Here is a 23315-nt window from a genome sequence, read left to right as displayed (position 1 = left end):
CTAATGGTTGTTTTAGGACTTCTCGTTTTTGAGCTCTAAACAAGGTTTTTTGCATTCTGACCTCGTGGTTATAAACATGAAGCTTAGGTACCTGATTTTTATAGCTGCTGGGCTTCGAGGTTTTATTTGGGAATAACTGCATCATATCACAGTACAAAACGTTGTACGAATTACCTCTTACATTTTTTCTATTCAATTCCGATAGTAATTGATTGAAGTCCTCTAATGACTCTTCCGACAATCATAGTCTATTTTGACCAGAGCTTAATGTAAGAAAGCCCTGTTGGCAATAGCTCCTAATGGGTGGATTGTTGTTGGGTATGACCCATTTGGTTGAGAATTGGTCATGATCACTTGAGTGAAGAGAGTGACACTAACATAAATATAATCAATCGTGGAGTGACGCACTCCCCTTCGCCATGTTGGAAGAAGGGGAATATCTGACTTAAATGCTCCGTTAAGCCTGCATAAATTGGGTGATTTTATAAAGTGATTCCATTTTAGCAATCTGCTTTTGATTGCCAATTTCTCAGTTATACAGTTAAGATTCAAATCACCTGCAATTAATATATAAGAGACTGTAGGCTCAAGAGCAATCAGCAGGAATAATTCAGTCAGATCTTTAAAGAAAGAAGCACACAAGTGAATAGGTTCAAGAACACTTTGCTCATACACACGAAATCCCACAGTTTTTTTATAAACTCTGCAGTTTCTTAAAGAAGAAAAAAAATACTCATAAGAGTTGTATCGTAGAGAAAAATCTCTCGAACAAAAGTTTTTTTATATATGTTGGAACTGTGTGAATCAAGAACATAAAAGCACAATTCCAGGAGAAATCAAACATCAAAAATGGTTTGTTGGACCGCAACAGAACAAACAAGGATATGTTTTCAACACATTGGACCAAAACCTTTTTTGGACAAAATCAAGAACAATGTGTATATAACAAACCCAACCTCTGTCAGGGTTTGTCAGAAATGCACAATTCAATAGTGTGAAGTTACAAAGCAAGATTCTTAAAACAACATAAAACAATTGCAGGGACACAGATAGAAATTTGCATATGTGGACAGCAATAAATATGCTGTAATTTCAGGGAAGTAGTGCGTCTACACCAGGTGTTTCGGCCGTAGGGAGTTGGGCTAGATGAGCCTCATCATTCATATGGCCATCATCAGGACGGGTTCTGTGAAAAATGACCTCTGTTGCTGCAGGGGAGGGAGACCACAATCAGACGTATGTACGAGATTGGCTATGTCAGAGAATTTCTTTCTGTTCCAGAATCAGATTTACAAGCAAGTAAAGGGTGTAAGAATGGGCGCCACCTTCGCCCTAGATATTGCTAATTTATACATGTCTAGGTACGAAGAAAACTATGTTTTTACACCAGAGAACCCTTTCCTAGGTAACATCGCTTTATGGAAGAGATATATTGACGATGTAATCATCGTCTGGCAGGGTACACCTTCAGAACTACAAGAATTTCACTCCTGGATAAATTTGAGAAACACCCACATCAAGTTTACGATGCATTGGGATCACCATCAAATAGATTTCCTGGATCTCCATATCTATAAGACTGGAGACCGATTAAAAACTGAGCTCTTTCGAAAACCAACAGGCCGCAATAGTCTATTGCACTTCACAAGTTATCTATCTGTGTCCATGCAATAGTTTTATGTTGTTTTAAGAATCTTGCTTTGTAACTTCACACTATTGAATTGTGCATTTCTGACAAACCCTGACAGAGGTTGGGTTTGTTATATACACATTGTTCTTGATTTTGTCCAAAAAAGGTTTTGGTCCAATGTGTTGAAAACATATCCTTGTTTGTTCCGTTGTGGTCCAACAAACCATTTTTGATGTCTTATTTCTCCTTGAATTGTGCTTTTATGTTCTTGATTCACACAGTTCCAACATATATAAAACAACTTTTGTTCGAGAGATTTTTCTCTACGATACAACTCTTATGAGTATTTTTTTTCCTTCTTTAAGAAACTGCAGAGTTTATAAAAAACGGTGGGATTTCGTGTGTATGAGCAAAGTGTTCTTGAACCTATTCACTTGTGTGCTTTGTTCTTCAGTTAACCCTCCTGGGTAGAATAGGTTCCATACCAGGAGCCCGAATTTTTGATTCAGATCTTTAAAGAAGCTAGTATCAGATATTCCCACTGGATTCCAGTACAAATTAATCACAGCACATTTGTACGATTTCATGTATACCTTTGTCAGTTGCATAAAGGTGTTTGGCGTAGCCCAGTGCTCTGATTTTTAACCAGAATCCCGTTTTATTGCAGTAAGTAGGCCAGATGTTGGTCTACCTCAGTTTGTTTTACTAGCGGCATTCAAATGGTTGTCATAGTTGTCCCATATCGGGACTTCTGTAAGCCACGTCTCTTGCAAAAGTATAATATTGAAACCAGCCAGAGAATTTTCATTGTTATTTAATAAATGCTTAAATCTCCTGGTGTTACAGCTAAGCAAAGAGACCTCCAAGTCCAATGAGGCCACGTCTAGTTAATTAGAGGATTCAAGGCATTTGCAAACACACATATTTTGATTTCTTAAGAGCACATTTCTGTTAGAGATGGGAAGGGTCTCTTGTCCCTTATTTGCCAATTCAGGCTTTAGGCTATTAGGGGCAGCTAACAGAGAGGCCTCTATTGATATTTCAAAGCCCAGCGAGAATAATTGGTTTTTGGCCAACCATATTGTATTTTGAATGACTCAAGAGGTCATCCAAATTCTAACAGAATTCAGCCTAGAGACATTTGGAAATTCCACTAGTGCAATATCAGTTGAGGCAATATCCTCAAGTTGAGGAATGTCCGAGAATATAGCCAAAACAGGACGCCGATTTAGATCATATTGCATACATGAACTTGGTCTGCATTCCAGATTTAGGTAATATGCAGGCCGTTTTAAAGGTTGTGAGATCTTTTTGTCATTTTTCATTGTCTGCTCCTCTTGTTTATTTCGAGAGCCACCCAATGGTAAGCTTATTTCCCTATTTGTGACCAACACCGATTGAATAAGCTGGATTATATCTGGCGCTAGGTCAGCTAACAGGGAACATTCTTTGTCCATGTGTTGAGTGCAGTTCGGAGCTAGGGGTTACTACTTCCGTCTCTGGAATAACTGCACTCCCACATGGCTGATCAGGCTTTGTGCTTCCGCCATCAACATCAGCTATCCGAGCACTGGGCCTTAACGCTAGGGCCTCTTTATTCGACAGATCTTGTCTATCAGCTTGTTTTCCTGCCTTCCCAGCATTCATGGGCTGACCTTCAAGTATGTTGGGTCTGTCCACTATTGGGAGTAGTGGATGTCCAGCCATATAGGCCTCCACCGCTCTCCTAATCTCCTGACGATGAAGGTCAATGGGATCTAGATTCGCCGGTGGGTTAGAGGCAAGTTTGATAGGTAGGACCTTTCTAGGTGAAGGAGTTGCATCAGAACTACTCTTAGCTAATTCACATGCAGAAACAGCTTCAACTAATTCATCCAATGGAGCATAAGGAATGCTCTCCTTATTGCGGTAGCCAATTGGAGACTAGCTCTAGCTTGAGCTTGTAGCTGATATTTTTTTGAAACGGCACTAGAAACTATTACAGAACTTTTATTAGGTAATTTAATGGATTTTAAAAATTGTTTCGTATTTGTTGAGGTATTTTTCTTCAAGTCCTTTTGATTTTTGGGCAACTTTGTATGGGCAGGAATTCGAGGTTTCTTTTTAGTCGCATTCGCAAAAATTGTATATGTGTTTTTAGAAGCTGTCAACATCACAGGTTGAGTGAGGGGTTTCGGATTTGAGTCTACACCCGGTTGTACGGGCATTTCATAAATAATTCCGTCATGCAGTGGTATCGAGAGGCGTAATTTAGGATGTACTAGCAATTGTGCTATGTCAGGCTCATTTGTTTGAGTGTCTACACATAATGAGGTTTGACAGGAGACCGTAGCACACATAACACTCACAGTTGATTCAACCTGGACTTCTCTCGACTCGGCTAAACCAAATACCTGTTTCTTCTTGCCATGACAGAATTTTTTCGATTTGTGCAGATTGAGATGTACATTTTTTATCAAGAGACTCATATAATTTACTTAATGAGAGCATCGTCAAATTAATGGCATTTAATGTTAGTTCTAATAATTTGGAAGCGGAATCCACTTGTAACGGGATAGAGAGGTCCAATATGGGGCCAATCGCTCTCCGTGGTCTAGGCGCATAAAATGAGGCCACTGACTCAGAGTTCGAATTTCCATTTTCATCAAACAAAATGGGAGAACCTGATAGATTTTGAGATAAGCAGTGAGCCGAGAATCGAGAGACACTGGAATCTAAATCAATTATGGCTACATCAGGCGGCACATTTGAGCACTGTATGTTATTTTTACACAATTCAGCAGTGGGAGCATTCTCCAAAAGGGCACTGTCAGTCAATGAAGAATTAGAGGCAACCCCTATGCCCTCTCCTTTTGGGTAGTAGTAGGCAATGTAGGGGTTTCTTCTATCAAAATTTGTGACAAAGCGTTAGGACACTTATCAAGAATACTTATGGGTGATTGACTTTTGTCCATAACCATTGGCACCAAAGAGTGAGGCAACATGCTAGAGGAGGACAACAAACTTACTGCATTTGTTCTCAAAGGAGTCGCAGGTTGAGCGTCCTTGCAGAATTTGCGTATGTCATGCGACGGCGCTTGTTTAGAGTCATGTTTTTTAGCCTTACATATTCGTTTCTCCGTTGGCGTGGATGTCGAATGACTTAAAGGTCATTTCCGTGAGCTGAGTGACTGAGACCTTTGTCTGGGCGCTCTTTCCAATGGATTTGGAATAGCAGGCATGCCTGTTTTCAAGGTAGGCACTTTAAACTGTAACATCTTAAAGAAAAAAGAGGAAAGAAAGCCAACAGGACTTAGCAGTAAGTCCCTGGACCTGTATCTCTCCACCACCCCACCGTGACTTCGCGGCGAAGAGGCAAAGAGGTACTTCCAGGTACTTCGCCTGGTGCCCACGCGCGCGCTCACAGTTTTAACTCCTTCACGCTCTAAAGGGGCGAGGCTTCAGATGTTTAGCCGTACAACGGCGAATTCCACACATAGGAAGAAGGAGCAAATTAAAGTCTGTAGCAGTAGTCCACAACAAGCAGCGAGTGAGGCAAAGAGGTACTTCCAGATACTTCGCCTGGTGCGCCCACGGCCACAGTTTTAACTCCTTCATGCCCTAAAGGGGCAGGGCTTCAGATATTTAGCCATACAACAGTGAATTCTACACATAGGAAGAAGGAGCAAATTAAAGTCTGTAGCAGTAGTCTACAACAAGCAGCGAGCGAGGCAAAGAGGCACTTCCAGGTGACCTACTGATTACTTCAAGAGCATTGCCATGAAAAATGTTTGTTCTTGATGATTTGGGGATGACTTACTGATTACTTCAGAACATCAGAGTTTGTAGGATGATATGCGGGCCAATAGAGATGGTCATTCCGCTTTTGCTTAGTTGCACTTATGCTGAATGACACCCAACTGTGGCTAGGGTTAGGCTTGAGACTATGTTGGGCGGAAGCGAGAGGCCTAAACATAACATGCAACCCCTGGGTGAGAATCCTTTGCCATCCCAGTCAAAATTAGGCACCCACCACCATCACAATCCCCAACATGGCATGGGTAAAGCTTGAGACTATGTTGGGCCAAAGTGGAAAAAAGAGGCCTAAACATAGCATGCAGCCCCTGGGTGAGAATCCTTTGCCATCCCAGTCAAACGCAGGAACCCAGCACCCTCACAATCAATACATTACCATGCTGACTTGTTAGGTAAGAATTGGTGTAGTCCCAGTGTGTGAGACTACACAACACTTGTCTGCTTGGTATTAGGTAACCCACCTTTTGGTATAGGTCTGTACTACACAGGTTGGTAGTGTGACTGAGCAGCCAGGCCTATCTCAAGAGGGATAAATGTGAGCTGTACAAATGAAATCTGTAAATACAAGTAGCCAAGTAACACTTGCAATAGTTATTTATTTAATTGACATCAATTTTTAAATAGGCGTTCTTTAGAAAGGCAATTCATCTAACAATGTAAATATACTTCAGATTCATAGCAAGTTAGTGGATAATCTTTGGATATGACTCTTACACATTCATACACCCTGGGGTGACTTCAATCACAAGGACAGTAAATGCACTGCAGATTCTGAGGTTGCAGAAAGGAAAGATTTGAGGAAGGAAAAAGGTCAAATAAATTCTCAGTATATGTGAGGACAACTAAATCTTCCAATGACATCTAGACAAGCCTTTCCCAGTGGTAACAGTCTAAAACAAGTTACCACCTGTGAGGGACAAACAATATCAAAGTCAATGGGCTAGAAGAGTCTGCACGAGGCCAGGACAGTCAAAGTCAATTTGAAACAGACTATGGAGCTGAGGCACTTCTTAGACTCAAATGTCTTGCACAAAGTTAGAGAGTTTGTTAGAAAATCACTTGTAGGGTCACAAGCTGTTAAGCCTGTGAAAACAGAGTTGAAATCAACTCTAAAAGTAGGCCACTGCAATTCCCAACGGAGAAAACACAGCTACAAGACAGTGAGGTAAGTACCCCAAGTATAAACAGTACCTCTGGTTTGAAGAAGAGTGGTCCAGCTGGCTTCTATCCTGCTACAGCGATGCAGACCCAGTGTTCCTGAGCCTCAGTAATGGGGACAAGAGGGAGGACATCTGTAGGGCTCCTGCGGCGATACTTGGGAGGTCGTTGGCAGCTACAGGCTCTTTTCGGTTCAGCGGCACTTCACGGTTTCAGCGCTTAGTAGACAGCACCGTCGTGGATCTCGGATACCGGTTGGGCTTCCTTCACATCTTGGATCCTGCACTTTGGTGAGGTAACTCGAGCTCTGGTTGTCCTACTTCTGGGGGGTCCTTAGGAGACTCCTGGAGCTTCTAGCCGGATTTCACACATTTCATTCGACTACAGATTACTCGGCCCCTGGCACTCGGTTCTTGCAGCAATGAAGAAGTACAGCCAGACAGGAAAGATGGTCCAGTGGAGTTCGTCTGTGGGTTAGTTGGTCCCACTAACCGAAGAGGAGAAGTCGTCCATTCTGGAGCTTCTCTGTCGAATTGAAAAAGGAGTTTCAGCACAGCAGCAGGGCTTCACCAGGCAATTCAAAGGTCCAGGAGGATGCAGCAAGCTTTGTTCACAGTTTCTTCATCGGGTGCTTCTCCCAGGTGTCGACTCTGCCTCTAGTCCCAAAACCCTCGCCTTTTAAGCAGGTTTCTTCCATTCATGAACAGCCTACCCTGTCAATCACACAGCAGGGTGGCTGTCCTAAAACGACAGCCAGCCAGCCAATCAGGACTGGTTGCATTCAGGCATTCCTAGAGACAAAGGACAGGGGAGTTTCGGGACCCTCCCTCACATCCTGTCCTTCCAGGCACACTGGAGCCAGAGGCAGGGCCCAACCAGAACAAGGAACAAACTGGAATCCATCACACTACACCCCGTGTATCACCAAGTCTAGAACAGAGGGGTAGCTACCCTATTTACCACCCGGAACGAACCAACAACGCCATAAACCTTATCAGTCTACTCGACAAAGAGACTGATCAGCAAAGAATCACCCCGCCCAAAAGACTCAACCGGAAAAACCCCACCTGAAACAGAAACCCAACCAACAACACAATGGTCAGAACAAACAATACTAACAACTACACAAAATGGAAATCAAGCAAACTACACTGCAGCCTCCTCAAAGTTCGATCCATGGCAAACCACCCAACAGAAATCAATGACCTCCTATGCGAAGGAGGCACAGACGTGCTCTTCCTTACAGAAACCTGGCTATCAGACAACTATAAAGCCATTGCGAACCAAGCAATACCTGAAAATTATAAATGAATAAACGCCAACAGAGAAAACCGAAGAGGAGGCGGAATCGCAACTATACACAAAAAACACACCTGAGCAACTCGAATCATCACAACCAACGCGGAAGACTATGAATCCCTCCTAATAAAGATAGAACTCAGAGATCCCACCGATACAAACATAGATACAACAGAAGACACACTCAACAATTGGATCGCCATGGCCCCTGACCAATTAGCACCAGCTAAAACATTCAAAGCAACACCAAAACAAACTGGCAGCAAAATGGTTCACAGAAGAACTGAAAAAACTCCAAGAAAACAACTGCAAAATGGAAACAAAATGGAGAGAACAATACACCAGACAAGACCAAATAAAATACCAAACACAACTCAAACGGTACAAAGCAACAGTCCCCAAAGCAAACAAAAACTACTACGCCACAAGAATAGAATCGTCAAACAATTCACAGAAAGAACTCTTCAAAATCATCAGAGATAAAAAAAAACTCTTCCTGCAAAAATTCCATCACCCCTGCACAAACACTTTGTGACAAAATCACCAACCACCTGAGAGCAAAAATAGACACAAGACAGGAGACCATCAACCTAGCGGGGGCAAATACAACCACTGGACCACAGACACCAGAAGAAACACAGATTAAAGCAAAACTCATCTACCTAGAACCAATCACAGAGGAACTTTCACCACACTGATCAAGGGCAGCAACCTTTCAGGATATCCAAAGGACCCCAGACGTCTTCAAAGGAATCCTCAACCACAGAACCCCAGCAACACGCTTCCGGAACCTAATGAATGTATCACTCAAAAGAGGAATAGTACTGTCCTCCTTCAAATCAGCATACATCAAACCACTAATAAAAAAAGCTCAGAATGCGCAGAAGACCCCCAGCAACTACAGACCAATAGCCAACCTGCTCTACCCAGCAGAGATCCTGGAGAACCACGTCTACAAAATCCATCTGAAACACATCGAAACAAACGGAATACTCAACCAATCACAAGTTGGCTTCAGACCGATGAGAGGAACAGAATCAGCACTTCTTTTGATATGGGACGACCTGAAAATAAACGCAGACGACACCCAATCGGCCCTCCTTCTATTGTTCATTTCAGCGGCTTTTGACACAATCAGCCACGCAACCCTAATAAAAAGATTGATGGACTAAAGTGGATTACCTTATTCCGAATAAACCGAACCGAAATAACCTACCTACCACTGTTGTCCTCAAACAACAGAAATATATCCTAGAGAGTCCCACAGGGTTCTAGCCTCTCCCCTCTTCTTTTCAACATCTACATGTGCCCACTGATGAAAATCATTCGATCCTACGGACTACTGCCTACAACTACGCACACGACATAACTGATTGTGAAAACAAACAGAACACGGGAACAAAATAACAACCACCAACAACTGCCTCACAGACATATACAACTGGATAACAACGAACAACCTCAAACTGAACCTGGCAAAAATGGAAATAATGCTCTCACCCGCAGGGTTCAACGGAGGGTTCAACGGAGGGAACCCACAATTGATCTGGCCAATCGGCATGGGAACGCAACCAGATACTACCAATGTAGTAACCAACATAGGAATACTCATGGACAACGGACTATCACAGGAACCGCAAGTCAACGCAATCGCAAAAAAATGCTTCTTCCTCCTACAAATACTCAGATCCCTGATACTGTGACTGTGTAAGCTGCAGAACCCCTTCTTCTTCCCGTCCCTCCACACTCTCCTCACCTGAGTCTTCAGAGTTGCCTGCGTTCCGTAGATTCCGCCGGCTCAGGTAGTCCCGTTCTTTTTTAGGTAGCACTTGCCTGTCTCGGTGAGAAGCCACAGTGACAACTGAATAGACAGCCGTCCTGGGGCCCCGTTACCGGGAACAGGCCGGAATAAAGGGAAAAAACCCACATGTGGGAAAAACCCTTAGGATACTTCTGGCAATGAGGTAGGTGAAGAGGACTGGAAGCAGATGCGAGGTCCACAGGGTTGAACACAGGAGAGAAGTCCAAAGCGACACCAATGAGAGGTGAAGGGAGCCGAAGCCACCACCGGCCCAAGGACCTACCAGGCGCGGTAAGAAAGAGAGAAAATACAGGAGAGAAAACAATGGACAGAGAAAACAAGGGAAAACTGGAGAGCCGCGAGAGAAAAGAGCGGCAAGGAGGAGAGAAAAGCACACCTGCCGCCGGAGCAGCGAGACTAGAAGGAAAAAGCGAAGTAGTGCCGAGGGATCGGCAAGGAAGAGGCTGCAGAAAAGAAGGCCACCGCTGAAACTGAAACGGTCGTCAGGTAAGTAGAAGGAACTTATCCCAAGGAGAAGGGAAAAGCAAACAGAGAAAACCCGCCACACGCCAAGGCGAGCAGAGGGCAAACGCTGGGAGCGCAAAAACCAGAGCCGCTGGTGCAAGAACCAGCAATGGGTTGAAACGCAGCGACTGCCGGGCTAGAAGGGCAGATAAACACCCGGCAGTGCTGTGATTGGCCATGACTTGTTACCAGACACAAAAGAGGGACTAAAACCTATCTACCTGCCGGTTAGCCTCCAACGTGGAAGGAGCCGCCACCCGCGGTAGCGATTGCGGATGACAGTATGACCCCCCTCCCCTCCTAACCGCCCCAGGCTTCCCTGGATAGCAGCGGTGAAAAGTAGCCAACAACCTTGGTGCATGAACCTGAGAAGCCGGTTCCCATGAGTCCTCCGACTCAGGGTATCCCTTCAAGACAGCAGGTACTCAAGACGTCCGCGATAATACCTGGAATCACGGACCTTAGATACCTCATACTCATCAGGCTCCGAGGACCGTGCTAGGATAGATCTGGGAATGATTCTATGGTGAAGATCGGGACAGTAAGGTTTGAGAAGCGAGGAATGAAAAACCAGATGAATGCGGCGAAGAGAGGAGGGAAGCTGAAGGCGAAAAACTACAGGATTGACTTTAGAGAGAATAGTGAAAGGTCCAAGAAAACGAGGAGACAGTTTAGAAGGCCTTGTCCATCTGGGCAGAAACCGGGTGGACAACCACACCTGACCTCCTGGCTTCCATACTGGACATTCTTTCAGATGTTGATCGGCACAGGATTTTGTCCGTCTTCTGCTGACCTCTAGACTCCGCATGGCTGAAGTCTGGGCTTCCTTAATATTCCCTAATACCTCTTCTACCGTCGGGGAGTTGGTGTAGCTGGGAACCTCCGGAAACACGGCACGAGGGTGAACCCCGTAAGTGCAGAAGAAAGGAGAGAGTCCTGTAGCGGAATGCCTGGTATTGTTGTACGAGTACTCTGCCGTGGGAAGCAGCGAGACCCAGTTGTCTTGATGTTGAGATATATAACACCTTAGGTATTGTTCCAGGGTCGCATTCAGGCGTTCCGTTTGACCATTGGTCTCCGGGTGAAACCCTGAAGACAGAGCTCTTTCAATGCCCAAACGGTTGCAGAAGGCAGTCCAAAACTTCGAGATATACTGACTTCCCCGATCCGAGATTATCTTATCGGGGAGACCGTGTAGCTTGAATATATCTCGAGAGAAGACCTCCGCCATCTTAGCCGCAGTGGGCAGACCTGGAAGAGGAGAAAAATGTGCCAACTTAGAAAAGGCGTCTACCGTGACCATAATGCAGGTACAGGATTCCGATACCGGCAGATCGACAATGAAATCGGTAGATATGAGACCCCAGGGGCGCGTTGGGAGTTCGACCTGAGTGAGTAGACCCAACGGTTTTCCCAGGCGATATTTGGCTCTGGCACAAATTGGACAAGCCTTGACATACTTGTATGTCTCCTTTCGAGTGTTTGGCCAAAGAAACGTTCTAGAGAGGAGCTCAAAGGTATTCTCAGCCCCTCTATGTCCGGCCGAGCGAGAGTCGTGACTCCACTTCAGGATTCTAGAACGAAGAGGACCCTTGGGAATGTACATTTTCTGTTTGTAGAAAAGCCAGCCACCTCTTTGTTGAAAAGGAGAGGTAATACGTAGGGATAGTTGGGGCTTTTCCTGAATGAGGGCAGTTTTCACCTCTTTAAGGAAAGAGCCAACAAAGGCTAGGATTTGGTTGCGTTTGAACATGGACTCCCTCTTGATTTCCGGATGTTCCTTGGTGGAGTCTTTGCGGGATAAGGCATCCGCTAGACTGTTCTGTGATCCCGGGATATACGAGACTTGGAATTCAAACTGTGCAAAATGATGGGCCCATCTGGCCTGCCTGGAATTTGAACACTCCAAATCTTGTAGTACCTTGAGGTTCTTAAGGTCGGTCCTAATCAGAAATGGATGTCTGGCTCCTAGTAGGAGATGGCGCCACTCTTCACAGGCAAGTTTCATGGCCAGGAGTTCTTTCTCCAGTACCGAATAGTTGAGCTGGCTAGGAGAAAGAGTTTTTGACATGTATGCCACGGGGTGTTCCACTCCTAGGATGATCTGGAGCAATACCGCTCCTACAGCTACCGCAGAAGCGTCGGTCTCCAAAACAAATGGTTGTGATTGATCAGGATGCTGGAGAATGGGGGCAGTACAGAACAATCTCTTGAGAGAATCGAAACTCTTCTCTGCCTCATCAGACCAAAAAAATGGAACGGCCTCCTTCTTGAGTAGGCGCGTAATCGGGTATACTACCTCCGAAAAGTTTGAGATAAATCTGCGGTAGTAATTCGCTAATCCCAAGAATCTCTGGACTTCTCGGAACGAAGTAGGAGCTGGCCAATCAAGGATAGCATCAACCTTGGTTTGGTCCATGGCCACCCCTTCTTCGGAAAGAATGAATCCGAGATAGTGAACCGAGGGTACTGCAAATGTGCACTTCCCGCCCTTGACCAGCAACTGATTTTCCTGAAGACGAGACAGAACCTGTGTGACGTGTTGAATATGTTCCTCCATGTTAGGGGAGAAAATCAGAATGTCGTCGAGGTATATTATCACCGAGACCGACAGCAGATCTGAAAATAGCCTGTCCATGAATCTCTGGAATGCAGCCGGTGCGTTCACTAAACCGAAAGGCATCACTCTGTACTCAAAAAGACCGTAAGGAGTTCGAAAAGCCGTCTTCCATTCGTCCCCATCAGTGATGCGAAGCAGATGATATGCGTTCCTGAGATCCAATTTGGTGAAGATTCGAGCCCCTTGTACCGCCTCAATAATGTCGGTTATGAGTGGCATGGGATACCGATCACGGATGGTAACCTTATTGAGGCCCCGGTAATCGATACATGGTCTGAGATCAGTCGTGTCTTTTTTCTTGATGAAGAACAGGGAGGCGCCAGCTGGTGACTTCGAAGGTCGAATAAGACCATTCTCCAAGTTGGTATCCAGATAGACTCTTAATACCTTCTTTTCGGCCTGAGAGAGAGAGAACATGCGCCCAAATGGAACCAGTGCATTAGGTTCGAGATCGATTGAGCAGTCTTCTGGCCGATGAGGAGGTAGCTGAGCGTGAAGATTCTCTTGGAATACCCCGGAGAATTGTGCACAAAAATGAGGAAGCGCGTGAATACCTACAAGATCTTTGGAGAGAACCCTAACTGACTGTTGATCTTCCCTGGTATTGGGAGGAAGACAATTGACCGAACAGTACGTAGAACAAAAACTTAGTCGATTTTCCGTCCAGTTGATATACGGGTTATGCCTGCGCAGCCAAGGAATGCCTAGGATTATGGGGAAATGTGCGGCTCTAATAATGTCGAACTGCAGGGCCTCTGTGTGTTGGTTGATGACCACAGAGAGTTGTTCGGTGGTATGTGTGATTAGTCCAGACGACAAAGGTGTACCGTCCACTCCTTCCACTTTCTGACCCACCTTCCGAACTATCCGAGTGAGCCCCATCTTGTCAGCCCACAGAGTGTCCACAAAATTCCCTGCCGCTCCACAATCCAATAAGGCTAAAGTTTCCACCAGTCTTCCATTTAGATTCAAGGTAACTGATAGTACCATCAGTCTGGAATCCTCTTGGGATTCTGAAGCCGACACCGAAAGTGTGACATAGGGACGCTGAAAAAGATCGGAGTACCCTCGGCTGCCCGTCCCTATTGACGCCGAGGGTATTCGTTTCCCGCCTTCCTCTCCGGAACCTCAGAGCAATCCTTCAGTACATGTTGATCGGAACCACAATAGGCGCACAATCCTTTTTCTCTTCTTCGCCTTCTCTCTGCTGATGACAGAGGTGCTCTGGTAGCTCCGATTTGCATCGGTTCTTCGCTCTGAGTAGAAGAGAAACGTCCAGAGGGAGAGTGTGAAGGAGGGTTAATGGGATTTCCTGATCCTCTTTGCTTTCTGCGTTCTGTCCTTCTCTCTTGGAGACGGTACTCGATGTGGAGAGCGGCAGCAAGTAAGTCCGGAAATGTAGGAGAGCGTGGGGATCTGGCTAGTTCATCCTTGATCTCATCTCTCAACCCTCTCCGGAATACCGCATATTGTGCTTGTTCGGACCATCCCGCTCCTGCTGCCAGTGTCTTAAAGGAGGAGATGTATGACAGCACATCTAGAGCACCCTGTCGTGCATCCAGCAGTTCCTCACATGCAGTAAAAGATAGTTCGGGTCGCTCGAAAGTCTGTTTCAGTAGGTTTTGAAAACCCGAGAAATCTTGTAGAACGGCATTACTGTTAGTAACTAGCGGAGTAGCCCAGGCTAAAGCATTCCCTGTCATATTTGAGACCATAAACCCTACTCTGGCTTGGTCCGTGGAGAAGGTGTGTGGTCTGAAGGTAAAGTACACATTGCAGGCCTCCAGGAATTCCTTTACCCTCTTAGGTGAGCCATCAAATCTTCCTGACGAAAGAGCCATAGGAGGCAATTCCGGGGGATGTGAGGGTTCCCGGACCGCTACCATCTGTTTTAGCAGGGCATTCTCTGTCTTGACCCCCTGTAATTCCAGTGACATGGCCTGAAAAGCCTTCCATAACTCCTGAACTTGTTCTTCGGCTGACATCTTGGTCCTTAATGGCGTTTCAATCTGTGACTGTGTAAGCTGCAGAACCCCTTCTTCTTCCCGTCCCTCCACACTTTCCTCACCTGAGTCTTCAGAGTTGCCTGCGTTCTGTAGATTCCGCCGGCTCAGGTAGTCCCGTTCTTTTTTAGGTAGCACTTGCCTGTCTCGGTGAGAAGCCACAGTGACAACTGAATAGACAGCCATCCTGGGGCCCCGTTACCGGGAACAGGCCGGAATAAAGGGAAAAAACCCACACGTGGAAAAAACCCTTAGGATACTGCTGGCAATGAGGTAGGTGAAGATCCAAGCTTGTAACCAGTAGGACTGGAAGCAGATGCGAGGTCCACAGGGTTGAACACAGGAGAGAAGTCCAAAGCGACACCAATGAGAGGTGAAGGGAGCCGAAGCCACCACCGGCCCAAGGACCTACCAGGCACGGTAAGAAAGAGAGAAAATACAGGAGAGAAAACAATGGACAGAGAAAACAAGGGAAAACTGGAGAGCCGCGAGAGAAAAGAGCGGCAAAGAGGAGAGAAAAACACGCCTGCCGCCGGAGCGGCGAGACTAGAAGGAAAAAGCGAAGTAGTGCCGAGGGATCGGCAAGGAAGAGGCTGCAGAAAAGAAGGTCACCACTGAAACGGCCGTCAGGTAAGTAGAAGGAACTTATCCCAAGGAGAAGGGAAAAGCAAACAGAGAAAACCCGCCACACGCCGAGGCGAGCAGAGGGCAAACGCTGGGAGCGCAAAAACCAGAGCCGCTGGTGCAAGAACCAGCAATGGGTTGAAACGCAGCGACTGCCGGGCTAGAAGGGCAGATAAACACCCGGCAGTGCTGTGATTGGCCATGACTTGTTACCAGACACAAAAGAGGGACTAAAACCTATCTACCTGCCGGTTAGCCTCCAACGTGGAAGGAGCCGCCACCCGCGGTAGCGATTGCGGATGACAGATACTCACAAGAATTACCTACGCAAACAGCCTCTACCTAGGAATGCCAGAAAGACTCACCAAGAAACCCCCAAGGGTGTACAATACAGCAGCCAGGATCCTACTAAGACTAAACTGAAGAGACCACATCACTCCAGCACTGAAAACCCTACACTGGTTACCGGTAAAAAAAAAGTGCATCAGATTCAAAGCACGCTGCATCACCCACAAAGCAATGTAAAGACAAGGAGCGAAATTCCTCCAAGACAAGATTAGCGGTGACGCCCAGTAAGGGAACTAAGTTCCAGCAACGACCTACAAATAGAGGCAAAACACCACAAAAAAAAAAAGGATCTTCGTCGGAACAGCGTTCTCACATCTCATTGCTAACACCTGAAACAACATGCCCAAAGTAATTAGAACCACAGAAGACCACATCACCTTCAGGAAACTGCTCAAAACCTGGCTATTCAGCAGACAATGACAACCTAGAAGGGACATCAGCAACAACAACACTGCAGACAAACTAGAGAGGAGGCGAGAGTGGCCAAAGAACTGCAAACAAGAACCTGGCTAGATACCATCAAACGGCATCCAAAGGGTCGCCCCAGAGAGATCACAACAAACTGACCGACTTTACTAACCCTCTTCCCTTATTGCTCTTCCTACATAACTGACGCCTCTACACCAGATCTTGGACTAGTCACACAGATCTTGGACTAGTCACACTCATAAACATACAGAGAACCAATACTATGCCGACATCCAGAGTGCACCACCCACATAGCCTAATACGATCTAAAAGGCAACAACTCACCAAGATGCCGGACTACCTCATTTTCTGTCCCACTTTAATCTCTTTCACTCTGTCTGCATGGCCGTCCTTATTTGAGCCTTACACCAGCTGGGCATAATCTCTTACAGTGAAAGACACCTTACATTTGGTCACTTATTAAATTGCAGAAACCCTTTTAAATAGAACTGGAACCTATTTACTATACCATCCGTCCACCTCACATGGCCTTCAGGGGCCTGTGTCGAATTTTTCAAAGTAATTCAACCCACAGGACAGGATCTCAAGTAGTCCAATTTCTGGACTGAAAAAATAAACCTCATATCAGATTGCATTCTGGTACTTGTAGGCCTGTTTATATAACCTTTACAGGAATGCAAAATGAAACGCATAAAGATGGCAGCTCCCTGTAAAAGTGGATTCGAGTGCTTCTTCTGCCTATTTTAAAGAAACAAGAGTGTGAAAAAAAGCATGTGACAAAAAGTGGGCATTGATCTCACTGCATTACTAGTGGTCAAATATTCACACTTCAGAGTTACTTTGTATGCAAATTACAGTTGTGCAGCAGAAAACATTTACATCTGTCCATGCACGTAAACCTCCAGAGATCTTTGCACTGCATGTGTTTTGGAATTCTGGCCAGAACCTTTCTGCCCATCATCCTTGCCCTGCCGATGAAAGGAGTACCATTCTGCTGTTCTAAACAATGAAATAAAGATTTACCATCAAAGCTCAAACTAAGATCTTGTCCACTGGACCGAGCAAAAGCAAACAAACCGTCTCATCAAATATATTCCCCTTGATTTATGGGGAACTTTACCATAGGCACACGTGTACACAGGGCAGGTTCACCCTGTCGAGAAATCCTAGCTGCACCACTGCAGTCAACTCAGTGCGAGAAAGGACTCCCGCCAGGACGAAGAAAAATTTTCATGGGGGTAAAACTTCAATGGAATCATGAAAAGAAATGTAATTAGTTCCATATGTTCCTGCCCCGAATCCTAATTCTAAACAAATGAAGTTCTCTGAACTGCAGAAAACAGTAGCAAGTTTCAAACCTGTCCAAAGGTTACGGCTGAAAGTGCCCAGAACAGCAGCAACTTCCAATAAACGCTTTCAACTCTAACTGAGAAATGTTTCTGCCATTTAGATATTTTTTGGGACAGGACAGAGTGAAGCTACGTTGTGCCATTTACCCTTTCAGGTGCGGGACACGTTCTAAAGGGGAAGCAGGAACACAGCAAAGCGATTGCAATACACGCACTCGATCCAACCGAGGCAGGCGTCTACACGTTGGAAAGAAATCTGGGCTAGGAAAGTGTAAAAGAAAATATTCCCATTTACCCATTCTTGTCCAGAACAAACTACTGTTTGAGCACCAGCCGACCGCTATGTACACAGTTTAAAGGAACATTTTCTAAAATGTCAACAGAAGCATCGGGCTTTACCTACTTCTTTCTGAGTAGTTCTGCACACAAGCGAGTCGGGGAGGCAATGCAGTCTTCTTTCTTTGCACACGGGTCCGGGTAGAAAGCAATTGGAGTGTCGGGGCAGGAAGCCAGGAATGCTCAAAGACAGCCGTCTTTTTTCCTTTGTGGTGTGTTGTTCCTGCTTCATTACAAAGGTGGGCACCCTTTTATGCCCCCACCTCAAGTGGCGCGAAAGTTCAGAGAGCCTCTGACTTCTGTAACGTTACGCAAGCACTATGCCACTGCCAGTCAGCAGCTGCCGCTACTGTGCTGCGGCTACTCTCCCCAAGGCAATCGCGCCCAACACCCAGGGAAATGTTGCACTCAAGGGACCGGGCAATTGCACACCCTGGGGCAATTGCGCTCCGGGCAGCCGCCTGCTTCGCCCGGGTCAAGAAACTGGCCTGATTATTACATATGTAGTCACTTATACCAGAGCAGGGTCTGTGTAGTAGCTGCACAGCAGTCATTGCATCTGAGAGCGTCTGTGAGCCTTCCAGAGCCTGAACTGTACCGTAAATGAGCTTCGGAGCAGGTACTTTGTCTACAGCGCTGGCCATTGGGCTCTCACCGGGTCTGAGATCCGGCACCAGAGCCAGATCTCGGGATCCGTCCAGAGTCACCCCTAAACAACCCATGCCATGTAACCGCTTGGCGCCGGCTGGATTGTTAAAAAAAAAAAAAACGCTCACCCGCTACGTTCGAGTAAGGGGGCGGACCAGCACATTAGCGCCATGAGCGGTGTCTGGCTCCACCAGACCCCACCACCCCACCCCTCATGTATGTCACACAGCAGGACACCAGGCCAAAGGTCTCCTTAAAGATAAACATCCTTGTACTACTTCCGTCGTTTAGCAGCCAGGCTCGCGGCCTCACACACGCCAGGTCCAGGTAAGTAGTTTGCCATGCCTGCAGGTTGCATCCACGCAGCAGATTACAATGAACATCAGCAGCAGTGCCCTGGGCGAATTGGCGCCCCCCCCCCCCCGGTCAATAGGGGACAGGGTGGCGGGGATTCGCCACTTTTTTTTACCTCCTCGCTCTGGCGCCTCGCAGGGGGTTAATCACTGCAATAGCCCCTATTCTAGGCCACGAGCGCCCTATTGCAATGCAAACCGCCTCGCTCCTGCGTCAGAGCGAGGAGGTAATCATGTGAATAGGGTGCCCTATTGTTATTAAATGTGCTCTGTCGCCGCGGGCGCATTTAATAACAAAAGGACGCCTGCCGCACCTTCTCCCATTATGCCAGCTCGGGAGACTCCCCGACCTATTGTGGCGGGGGGGGCTAATCGCACCCTGGTGGTGCATTGCGCCCCGGGCGATCACCCGGCCCTGGCGGCAGGCACGTTGCCAAGCACGCAAAGGTGATCCGATCTGACCTCCCCGTGCGAGAGCACTGTTCACACACAGAACTCGCACAGGGCAGATTAAATCTCTGAGGCCCCACTTTTGTCTGAGCTAATCTAATCTGCATTTTTATTTACAGTGTTGCAAAGCTGAGGTATTACAGCATACATAAAAAAGTGAGGGTGAAAAAGGAGTCATGTTGTTAAGTAACCACTAAGCTCTTCTCATAGTCTACGCTTTGTAAATAGCCTCCAGAGCTTTTTTTCATCCTATCCGCATAGTATTTCTGTTCCTGTACTGCTTATTTCTGTAATGATACTCTGCAACTGTATCTGCTTTACTTCTTGATTTGTATTCTTGTCGCTTGTAACCTGCACTGATAACCTTCTTGTAAACACTGCGGCCTGATACCCCTGGATCTGGCGTGCAATATAAATAAATAAATAAATAACCAAGGGCGAGGAATCCAGTTTGATAAAAACGCTTTATTGTAATGATAACATATTTTGGGTGCACCACAGCCATGAAAGTTTTTTTTAAAAAGTGGAAAAGAAGCAGCATGAAAGAGATTGCCGATCAAAATAAGTTTGAAAACAGCGCAATCACCTGCTAGCCCCGCCCCCTCAAAACCTGCCCCCCACTGCCCGGCCCTTGTGGGACCCCCTCCAAATGTTTTCCGTGTCCACAACTGTGTAATACGATACCAACAACAAGCTGCCCTCTGTAATTTCAAAACCAGATGTTTAGAAAGTCACGTACTTACAATGCTTAATTTCAACATGTGATAAGTACAAAACAACGAATTACAGCTCCAACGTGCAATTCCAGAGCTTGCAAAAGGGCTCCTCTTAACAATATAACAAAGGGGTGAGAACGTCTAATTTAAAGGATGCTAAAAGAAATGCTTACAAAATTCACTACAGGCGCTGGAGCCCATCCACTCACCTGATGCTGCCTGCAATCAGGTTTCAGGACATGAGCGTTTCGTAAAGGATAGTTTCTACTTCCTATTCGAGAAACGGACCATAGCAACGCTTCACCTACACGTCACCACGTGGTCTGCTCTGCACCACGTGCTCTGAAACGTTCTTCTTTGCACGTGCGGGAAGGCAAGGCAAGGCATTGCAGGAATCAATGGGAGAGATTCCTCTGGTACAAATCAGGTTTCGTATAGTGTATAGTTGATTGTTATTTGTTGCTTGAATTTGGTTTATCGTAAGTCTTAAAGTTGTCTCGTGTTGATAGTTAGTTTAATGCTGAGGGGCAATATTGGGAAGGGGGTATTTCTGTGTATTTTGGGGGTTTATAATGTGCATCAGGGTTGAGATTTACTTAAAGTACAGGCGGATTGTTCTATTTTGGGTTTTCTCATGCAGATGGGCGATTTGCCCGGGGGAGATGTGTTTTATGAAGCCAGGCAGCTTCCTCTCTTCCCAATGGAACTTCCACTGTCCCAGTGAACAGTACAGGGAATAGTTATCCTCCCCACTGGAGAGGGGGGGGGGGGTTGGAGGATTTGTTATGTGCATCAGATGGGGATATGTATGTACAGCAGATGGGGATATGTGTTTTATGCAGACAGATGCATTTGGGTACGAATTTCCAGCATAAGTTTGCCACTGGCTAGTGGTAGGAAGCATGTGCCCATTGGATCAGACCAATGTTTGCATGGACACGTGGATCTGGAGGTGCATATTTAAAGCAGATACACCTCTAATTAAAGTTTTTCCTTGGTGAAAGAGGCTGCGGTTCCTTGTGTCCTGTGTGTGCTTATTTTCATACATTCTTCGAGTTAACGGGCGACAAAGGGTTTGCTGACCTGCGTGTGTCTGACTTGCATGTGGCTGGGTCCCCTGCTGGGGTGGTCCCGCGCTGCTTTTTGCCGTGGCCCGCTGCAGTGACGGGTGCAGTGTAAGGAGAGGTGCTGGACTGCTGTGCAAGGTGGAGGCTTCGGTGCCAAGGCAGCTGTGAGGAGGAGCTGTGGAGCACCGAAGTGGTAAACGGGTTGCAGTGAAAAGAAAAAGCATGTTGGTTGCTATTGTGCTTTTGGGACCAGGAGCACGGAGGTGAAGCTCCGGTGTGGTGCTGTGCTGTTTGTATCTGGAATGGAAAGGAGAAGCCTGCAGCTGATGGAGGTGGAGCTGCGCAAGTAGCCTGGGGTGATTGGATGTGGAATCCTGGTGAAAGGTACTGTGACTGTATTTGTACCTTGTGCAACCCAGTGAGTAGCAAAATGAGTGTGGAACCAGGGGCAAGACAGGATCTGGTAACATCCATGGCTAGGGTGACTTTTCCTCATAAACCATTTTCATTGATTCCCCAGGATGACAAGGCCCCCAGATGGCTGGCATGGGTGGAGGATTTTCAAGGATTCTTTTAGAGCTGCAGGTGAAGAGGCATCACTGGCCTTACTTGACATTTGTGTTAATCTTGCTGTGACAGAGATTAAGGATTTGAGTAAGACTATTCTTTTGGGTAAAAGGGACATGTATGTGACACTGATGCATTGAATAATACATTTGTGATCCAGCCCAATGGGGTTTATGAAAGATACGTGTTTAAGTCAGTGTACCCAGCAAGCGCAAGAAACTATTTGTCACCAGGCTTCGGCATAAACTGACACACTGCCAGTTTTCTCAATTTTCCAATGACGAAGCTATAAGGTTACGTGTCATCGAGGGGTGTGTTTCATCGGCTTTTAGGAAGCAATTGTTGAAAAAGCCAATTTCCATTGACGAAGTTATTGAGATGGCGGGCATTTATGCAAGAGTGGATGTCCAGGCTGCAACTATGGATGGTACTGCATCAGGCTCCATTGCACCCTTCTTTGCCTCCTCTGCGCACCAAAATCCAGGCCCAACACGAGGAGCCTCTGGAAAATGGCCGCCGTGCCCTTTGTTTACTCGGTAGCCTAGCAACCAACCCCGACGCTGAGGGCCGCCGATTGGCTGAGGACGCTACTTCCACCTCCACACAGTGCCGGAAGGCGCGAGCCAGCACATCCCCTAAGGGACAGTATATGAAGCACGTACCTGCCTTGGCCCACCACTACCAGAGCCAGCAGCCACCGGGTGGACAGGAGCCCAGCCCTCCACCTCCCTCTGCTGACCTTCCGCCCGCGACGCTCGACGGAAACATTTCAGCTTCCAGGGTAAGCAGGCACGCTGCTTCCCCTCTGTATCCAGTCCTGGAGCCCCGTGAATCAGGCTCCATTGCACCCTTCTTTGCCTCCTCTGCGCACCGAAATCCAGGCCCAACACGAGGAGCCTCTGGAAAATGGCCACCGTGCCCTTTGTTTACTCAGTTGCCTAGCAACCAACCCCGACGCTGAGGGACGCCGATTGGCTGAGGACGCTACTTCCTCCTCCACACAGCGCCGGAAGGCGCGAGCCGGCACATCCCCCAAAGGCACACACTACAAGGCACGTACCTGTCTGTGCCTGTCCGTGCCGCCGGGCCACCTGGCCACGATACCCTGCCACTATACATCCCGTAAGGATTCTGTACCTGACACCCGCCCCTTGACTCTCTCGTGCGGTTACCCAAGAACCTGTCTGCCGCACGTCGGCCAGTTATGCTGCCCGCCCTCCTTCCCTACGGGCCACCCACTAATCGCCGACTGCACCTGGACTTTGGACTACCTCCACCTACAAACAGTCTACAACACCATGGGCAGATCTAGCACGTGAGCAGCACGTAAGTCTCACTCTCCTGTGTCTGTGCACAACCTGCTAAACTCCCCACCTACACTTGTGCATGTATCCCCAAACCATGGTCATAACTACCAGTGACACCAGCCTCTCTGCTAGACTCCAACTGCTTATTGCATGTACTTGTGTTTGCACAACAGCCACACAGCCTTAACGACTTCTTGGTCGCTGGCACTGCTGTACTTTATGCTGATTATTGCGAGATCATTTCACAAGATGACTGTTTTTATAACTGCACCAGTCTAAATTCATTGCTG

At 46.7% G+C, this 23315-nt stretch overlaps 1 protein-coding gene across 2 annotated transcripts in view; it reads right to left on the bottom strand.

The window, feature by feature from the left end:
- DCAKD (dephospho-CoA kinase domain containing) overlaps positions 1-20371 on the bottom strand; it is a 196688-nt gene extending 176317 nt beyond the window's left edge. The window contains exon 1 of one of the 2 annotated variants that reach the window (XM_069634239.1): positions 20294-20371. The gene's annotated coding sequence lies outside the window, so the exon portion shown is untranslated. Of the gene's footprint in view, positions 1-20257 lie in introns of both variants that reach the window. The other variant, XM_069634240.1, reaches the window with a different exon arrangement.
- Between the last annotated feature and the right edge of the window lie 2944 nt (positions 20372-23315).

This window comes from Ambystoma mexicanum, chromosome 13, assembly GCF_040938575.1.
Source record: "Ambystoma mexicanum isolate Mex_15411 chromosome 13, UKY_AmexF1_1, whole genome shotgun sequence".
NCBI classification, from domain to species: domain Eukaryota; kingdom Metazoa; phylum Chordata; class Amphibia; order Caudata; family Ambystomatidae; genus Ambystoma; species Ambystoma mexicanum.
Note: the sequence above shows the minus strand (reverse complement) of the source record. Positions and strands in the feature narration are given on the sequence as shown.